Consider the following 6,424-nt stretch of genomic DNA (forward strand, 5'->3'; position numbering starts at 1 on the left):
TCGTGGTAGATTTGGAATATAGTATTAGTCGTAGTATATCAATATACCAAATATATAGCTTCCACCATATTTATTTTTAAGAATATTATCACTCTTATTTTCCTTTTGTTAAGACCGGATATATCACAGTCGATCACACTAAATGCCAGCGAAAAGATTTTAAAGTCTTTAACAATCAGGGTAAGCATGCTGTCTATATAACTTTGCTTTCTAACTATATTAACAATATAGAACTATATAAATTAAAGTCTATGAATAGAAATTAAAGCTACACTGTATATGATTTCTTTGAGCACAATTAATATTATTAATTTAATAAATTGAGCATAATATATAAATATTCTAAGATTATACTTTAAGATTAAAACGGCAAGAAAAAGATGTTCATAACAAACGCAATCAAATTAAAACAGCATTAAATCAAAAGTATGGCCATAAAAAAGTTGAATGAAAATCAATAGAATGCGTCAAACTGTGTCAGGCACAGAGACAGCAACAGCAACAGCAAAAGAGACAGAGACAAGTAGAGCAAATGATGTTCCGGCTATGACAAAGGAGGGCAATTAATTAGCCGAAACTCGGTTGGGCTTTAATAAATTGTAATGTGTAGAAAATGAGTTAAGCACTAAAGCGTTGGCCCATAAAAAGGATGAAGGACCAAGTGGACCACATGCTGGAATCGCAAACTAATCAAATATTTCACACATAAAATGTGGTCAAAAAGAGCGACAGAGAGAGAGAGAGAGAGAGAGAGAGAGAGAGAGGAAGAGAGGGAGGGAGACAAACATTGGGCGTGATGATTAATAGGCCAAGGATCTAAATTCAGAGCGAAGGCCTCAAATTGATGTTGATTACAATTCATCATTAAAATGCAAATAGGCCAAAGCAGAATGGCAAAGCGACAAAACAATGAACCCGACGAACAAAAAAGAAAGACAGAGAGAGAGGAGCAGAATTATTAGAAAGAGAAAGAGGGAGAGAGAGAGAGAGTGTAACCTAAACAAACAACTGGCCACAAATTTCATTTGATGTTACGCAGCATCGATGGCCGAAAAGGACCCTCGACAAGGACCCATCAACGGGGCTTTCAACGCCAATTTGTTTACATGTCCCTGGCCATGTTCAATGCCCCAAATGCTTCGACTGCTGGACTCGAGTGCTGCTCGTCGACTGCTGCTGGTTGTCCGCTCGGTTCCGCTGATGGCGTTATTTATTGTTATCAGACACTCGAGCACATAAAACATTTTATCACTTGCCGCCGCAAGGGGGCGAAAAAAAAAACCAGAAGAGAAAACATTCAATATATATGGTAGATATAGCAGAGAGAGAAAGAGAGAAAGAGAGAGAGAGAGAGGAGCAGAGAAATGATTATGCCTTATGTCAGAAGTCGGCGACACGAACGAGGGCAAGACCTTCAATAAAGATGGAGGAGAAGAAACCCCAGAGGAGCATCGGTCGCATCAGCAACTTCATCACTCAATGCGCCAAAGTGTTGAATGTGGCAAGGCGAAAGTTGAAGTTGAACGGAAGCGGATATAACGCGTCGTTGCCTGTTCCTGCTTCTGCTTCGGCTTCTGCTTCTGCTCCCGATCCAGCTACAGCTGCTCCTTTATCCTGCTCTACGCTCAACGCTGTCCATCTTTAAGTAATTTGTGTGCCAGGCAGCAGCCGGAAACGAGCATTGTGCCAAACGGAACAAAACTGGACACTAAAAAAGCGCCAAGCGAAAGAGACAGGACAGAGACGGAGACGGACCCGGAGAAAAGAGAGAGAAAGAGAAATCACATTTATGTCCGACAGTTTTTTTTTTTTGTCCCTCCGCGTTTTCTATTATTATCTGCGCTGCTTTTTGGAACTCACTTAGCAAATGATTAATTAAGCCCGAAGCGCACGCCTAATGTTCCAAAAAGAGTCCAATTCCAATTTCACAGCAGGCCACTGACCTTGGTTGCGATGCCCAGTCGACTAATTGGTAATGGACCACACTGATGGCCTGGCTCATGAGCAAAATGAAAAATTAAATATTTCCCTTTTGAAAAGAAATAAGCAAAAGTTGCAGCATGGTTTGGCCTTGGTTTCCTTTTCTTTTCCTTTCTTCGGTTTTTTTCCCATTCGTTTCTTTGAGGAGGCGGAGCAAGGTCAACTATTAGCCAAATGGATCGGAATCTAACTGCTTACTTATTGGGCATTTGAGCGCATGATTAAAGCCATCTCCCAGTGGTCCAATTACTTGCCTTACAAATTATTGAGGTTAAGGCTTTTTGATTGTGGATGAACAATGATGAAGAATAAGGAAATGTCCAGCTCAACTTTTGACCAATTGAGGTTGCCTTACAGCTGAAGCCTATTCATGTTGCGCTCTATTTGTCAATCGAAGAAACGACAAATTTTATAAGCCTCAAAGGAAAATTATAGAAATTAACTGACAAGAGCAAAGGTGAGTATAAATTTTTAAGCATTTCAAGCCCGAATTACTCGTATGAATAGCAGATAAAATTTAATTACATAATTAGAATTTCATTCTATGACAAAAAAAAAGTTTAGTAACAAAACAATTGAATTCCAATTTACAGATAAAAATAAATAAAAAAAAAATTTGTATTTCATCATATCGAACTAAATAAAGAATAACATTAGCCATTTTTGGCGTGAATCCTACAAACAGCGCAACACTATAAAGTTAACACTATTAACTCTCATATCTAACAAGCTAATTATAAACTACAAAAGATTAGTGCATTAATTATTAAAAAGCTAAAATAAAATGCAACTACTTCATAACAGTCAGATTTGGCGTGAAAATAACAAACTGCGCAACACTGCAAAGCTAAGCGCTGTCTCGCTCGCTCATGTCAACGCAAGGCTTGCATATTATGATGGAATACTGTGATGTCCATTCAATTACGACTGCTTGCATTAAGACGTAAGACATCATTTCTCATAACGTAGGACGTAAGCGTACATGAATAGTGCATACGAAGAATAAGCAAGCAGAGTACAATGATTACTGCTTGCTTGGTCACTCCCAGCATGGTGTTGGGCAGGGGGAAAGTTACAGCTCACCTCAGCTGCCAGAGCTAATTCGAGAATTCGAGAATTTGCTGCGCTTCAGACAGATTGCATTATTTATGCACTTGTGTGCGAGGCACCCACTACATTTGTGTATATATGTGTGTGTATTTGTCTTGAAACACTACTAATGTTGTGCTTAAGTCAGCGTCAGCGTCGACGTCGCTGCTGGCAGCGAGCGGGCAACAATTAACTTTGTTTTTCGTTTACATTTTCACGCCATTTTGAAATTTACTTTACCTTGGCAGTAGCAGCGCAGCAGAAGCAGCAGCAGCAGCAGGTCTCTGTCCTTGTTGTTGTTGTTGCTGGCTGCTTTTATTTATTTGCCATTTGCTATGGCGCCCTCTAGCATCAAGTTTGCTCTTTGTTGTTGCTTCTTGCCGTTGCCATGCACTCAAGCAGAGCGAGAGCGAACGAACGAGATTGGAGCAGAGAGGGCAGGCAAAAAGTGTGAGCAGCTGCAGGTCCAAGCCGCCGGGCTTTGCTTCGCACCTTTATGGACTTCTTCATCAACGCGCTTTGCTCCAAATAACTTTTACCGAAGAAGCAGCAGCAAATGAAACGAAGTTAACGCCAAGCGAAATGCACTTCACTCCCACCCCCTTAGCACTCCCCCACACAACACAACACTCGACACTCGCGTAACGTGCTGCCAGTTGATAAGCGCCACGGGCGGGCGTCTGCACAAGACTAATTGAGTTATTTGCGCAGCTTAGCTTCGAATTAAGGGGCGACGTCTAGTGTGCAGCCCTAATCTCACTCCTACCATCCTCTCTCACTCACTCTCTCTCTCACTGTTGCTGTGTGAGTGCAGCGAGGCAACAATTAACTGCAAAACAAATCAAGTTTCTTATATTTTATGCTACACCTCTTCCTCTCCCTCTCCACGCTAGGCAAGAGCATGTAATTGAGCTTTTGTTTGCTTTTATATTTACTGCCTTGCTGCCAACTGCGACAGCGAAAGCTTCGCAAAGTGCACTTACATATGCATGGCAAGTATAAAGCGCTGCTTGCAAGCAGTTCACTTAGATACCAGAAAGCAGACAGTTAATCATTGTGCGTAAAGATCAAAGGAAGACACATTAAGTTAATCATAATAATGCACTTAATTATTCCGTTTTTAATTTCAGTACTGTTTCAATAGCATAATATTCAAACTGTTGCCTTATCCGCTCTTCAGCTTATTCTCCTTTTAGTCTTTGCAACGAAAATCAGCTGTCGAAAAAAACTGCTTAACCGCCGGATAGTAATGCATGGGGATCAGTTTTAGTGGCACCGATTCCAGACAATCGTATCCCTCCCATAAAATAAGCAGCCACGTTTTATTCTTAAATTCAAAAGAGCTTCGAATGGCGAGCAATCGTCGTCCATCCTGAAAACCGTACTTCACATTGCCATTGGCATCCATGCGCACACAAGTCTTGGGTCCCTTCATATCGATCGCTCGCTATATACACATATTCCAAAATCAACAACAATATGAATAAAGTCTTGAAAGACAAGTCCGAATAATATTACCTGCTTTAAGTTTTAGCTTGCACTAATTTTCTCGATCCTTTTTGAACTGTCTCGTTGTTTTTCTATTCAGCATGGCATGCTTTGATTTCCGATTTTAGTTCGACTTATCGATAATTGTATCGGCAAGCAACGCTATAAATTAAAGTTGTTTAAAGTTCAAACTAATCGAGAATGAATGCATTCGCGTAGTTATTAAATTAAATTCCCCCACCATTAATGGGCCACGCCCATTTTGATTTGCACAAATATCTCTTTGCACAATTTTCTAATAAATTATTTTAATTATTCTGCAATTATTTGTTTGTACTTCCGGTTTTGCGACGACAAAAATGAAAGCAATTGAATTAGTGCATGAATTGAGCGTGCACGACTTCATGATACCCTGTAAAGGGGTAAAGTGATCAACATGAACAGTTTTAATAAATTTTGAATAAAAATTACACTTTTTCAGCTTATCGATTTACCGATAAGTGCATGAAGAGCAACAGTTATCGATGTTATTGTGATTTACAGGGTATCGCAGGCATCTTAAATAAATAGTCAAAGCCGCAGTCAATCGTTGTATTTATTATATTAACAAATAATTGTTGTTTTCATTCCTTTTCAATTGCAATATTCCGCGACAGACAACGAACAGCAAAAACAACAACACGAACAACAGGAACAACAACGACTTCCATTTACACGCGTCCATTTTCATTTGCATACCAATACACAAACACACACGCACAAACACGTGCACAGACATGCACACACATGCACGGACATGCTGAAACACGCTGTGCACGTTAATTTCGTTATGAGTTCAGCGTGCGCGCATAAAAAACAAAATGAAAATGAATGCAAAGAAATGGAAGCCGGGGCGAAACAAAAAAAAAAAAACAGAAAAACGAAAATGTTTTTAATTATGTTGATTTTGCGCTGATTTAATTTGAGGCGCTCATTTTACCTGGACATTTGAAGCTGTTTGGCCAAAAACCAAATGGAATTTAATTTAATCCTTTGAAAAAATAATTTAGGTATTATCGCATCCCTTTCCCTTTGCCCTGCCCCGCCCCTCGCCTGTGCTGCCAAAGCGGAAATTCACAAAAATATACAAAGCGCTTTTACCCGAAAAATGATTCATTTCATTTCCCCTTTCTCCCCCCTCCCCATTCCCACACATGCCGCTCTCAATGATCCTCGAACCCGAACCACGAACAATATTGCGAAGCTGGGCACAATGGAATAGCAAAACTTCAAAAGCTTTCACACACACACACACAGCAAAAGCAGAGTCGAAAAGCGAGAGAGCCTATATTAAAGCGAGATAGATTTCAGCTGCTGACGCGTTGCCAATTCGCCGTATTTCCCGTTAAAATTTTGGCCTTTTTATGGCTAAATGCTGCCCCATTTTCTATATATTTTTTTATTTCCATTTTTGCTATTTTCGTGCTTCTAAAAGTTGGCAACACTGAACTCGCAGCTCGGCTTTCATTGCACGTTTTAGTTAATGTTACACCATTTTGTATAATTACATTTTTCTATAGACGCAAAGCGAGCGAGTGAGAGAGAGAGGAAAAGGACTCGGATTACTGAAGCTTCAAACTGCTTCATTAAATATGAAAAATTCGGTGCGCAAAGTTTTCGCTTCAACAATTCATTTACTTTACCACTCCGCAGCTTCCATCTACCATTTACGTTTTTCATTTTTCTTCTTATATTTTGCTTGTTTGCTTGACTTCTGTGTATTCTTAATTACCGCAATTGATAAAAATGTATATGTATTTATATGCATACTTAGTAGTTGTATCAAAATGATTTGTGCCAAGTCACTATTTAGATGAATTTAATATTT

The 6,424-nt window shown here is 39.5% G+C and overlaps 2 long non-coding RNA genes across 5 annotated transcripts in view; both read right to left on the minus strand.

The window, feature by feature from the left end:
* Window positions 1-3,781, minus strand: part of LOC117577681 (uncharacterized) — a 43,425-nt gene extending 39,644 nt beyond the window's left edge. Inside the window, exon 1 of one of the 4 annotated variants that reach the window (XR_004573296.2) lies at window positions 3,310-3,781. This is a non-coding gene — a long non-coding RNA (uncharacterized LOC117577681). The remainder of the gene's footprint in view (window positions 1-3,309) is intronic. The other 3 variants (XR_007955695.1, XR_007955696.1, XR_007955697.1) reach the window with 3 other exon arrangements.
* Window positions 3,782-4,174: 393 nt separating this feature from the next.
* On the minus strand, window positions 4,175-4,678 carry LOC117574328 (uncharacterized). The gene is made up of 2 exons (XR_004572779.2): window positions 4,588-4,678; window positions 4,175-4,516 (listed from the first exon to the last, which is right to left on the minus strand). It is a non-coding gene; the product is annotated as an uncharacterized LOC117574328 (long non-coding RNA).
* Window positions 4,679-6,424: the final 1,746 nt, after the last annotated feature.

The sequence above is a fragment of the Drosophila albomicans genome, chromosome X (genome assembly GCF_009650485.2).
Source record: "Drosophila albomicans strain 15112-1751.03 chromosome X, ASM965048v2, whole genome shotgun sequence".
Classification (NCBI taxonomy): Eukaryota; Metazoa; Arthropoda; class Insecta; order Diptera; family Drosophilidae; genus Drosophila; species Drosophila albomicans.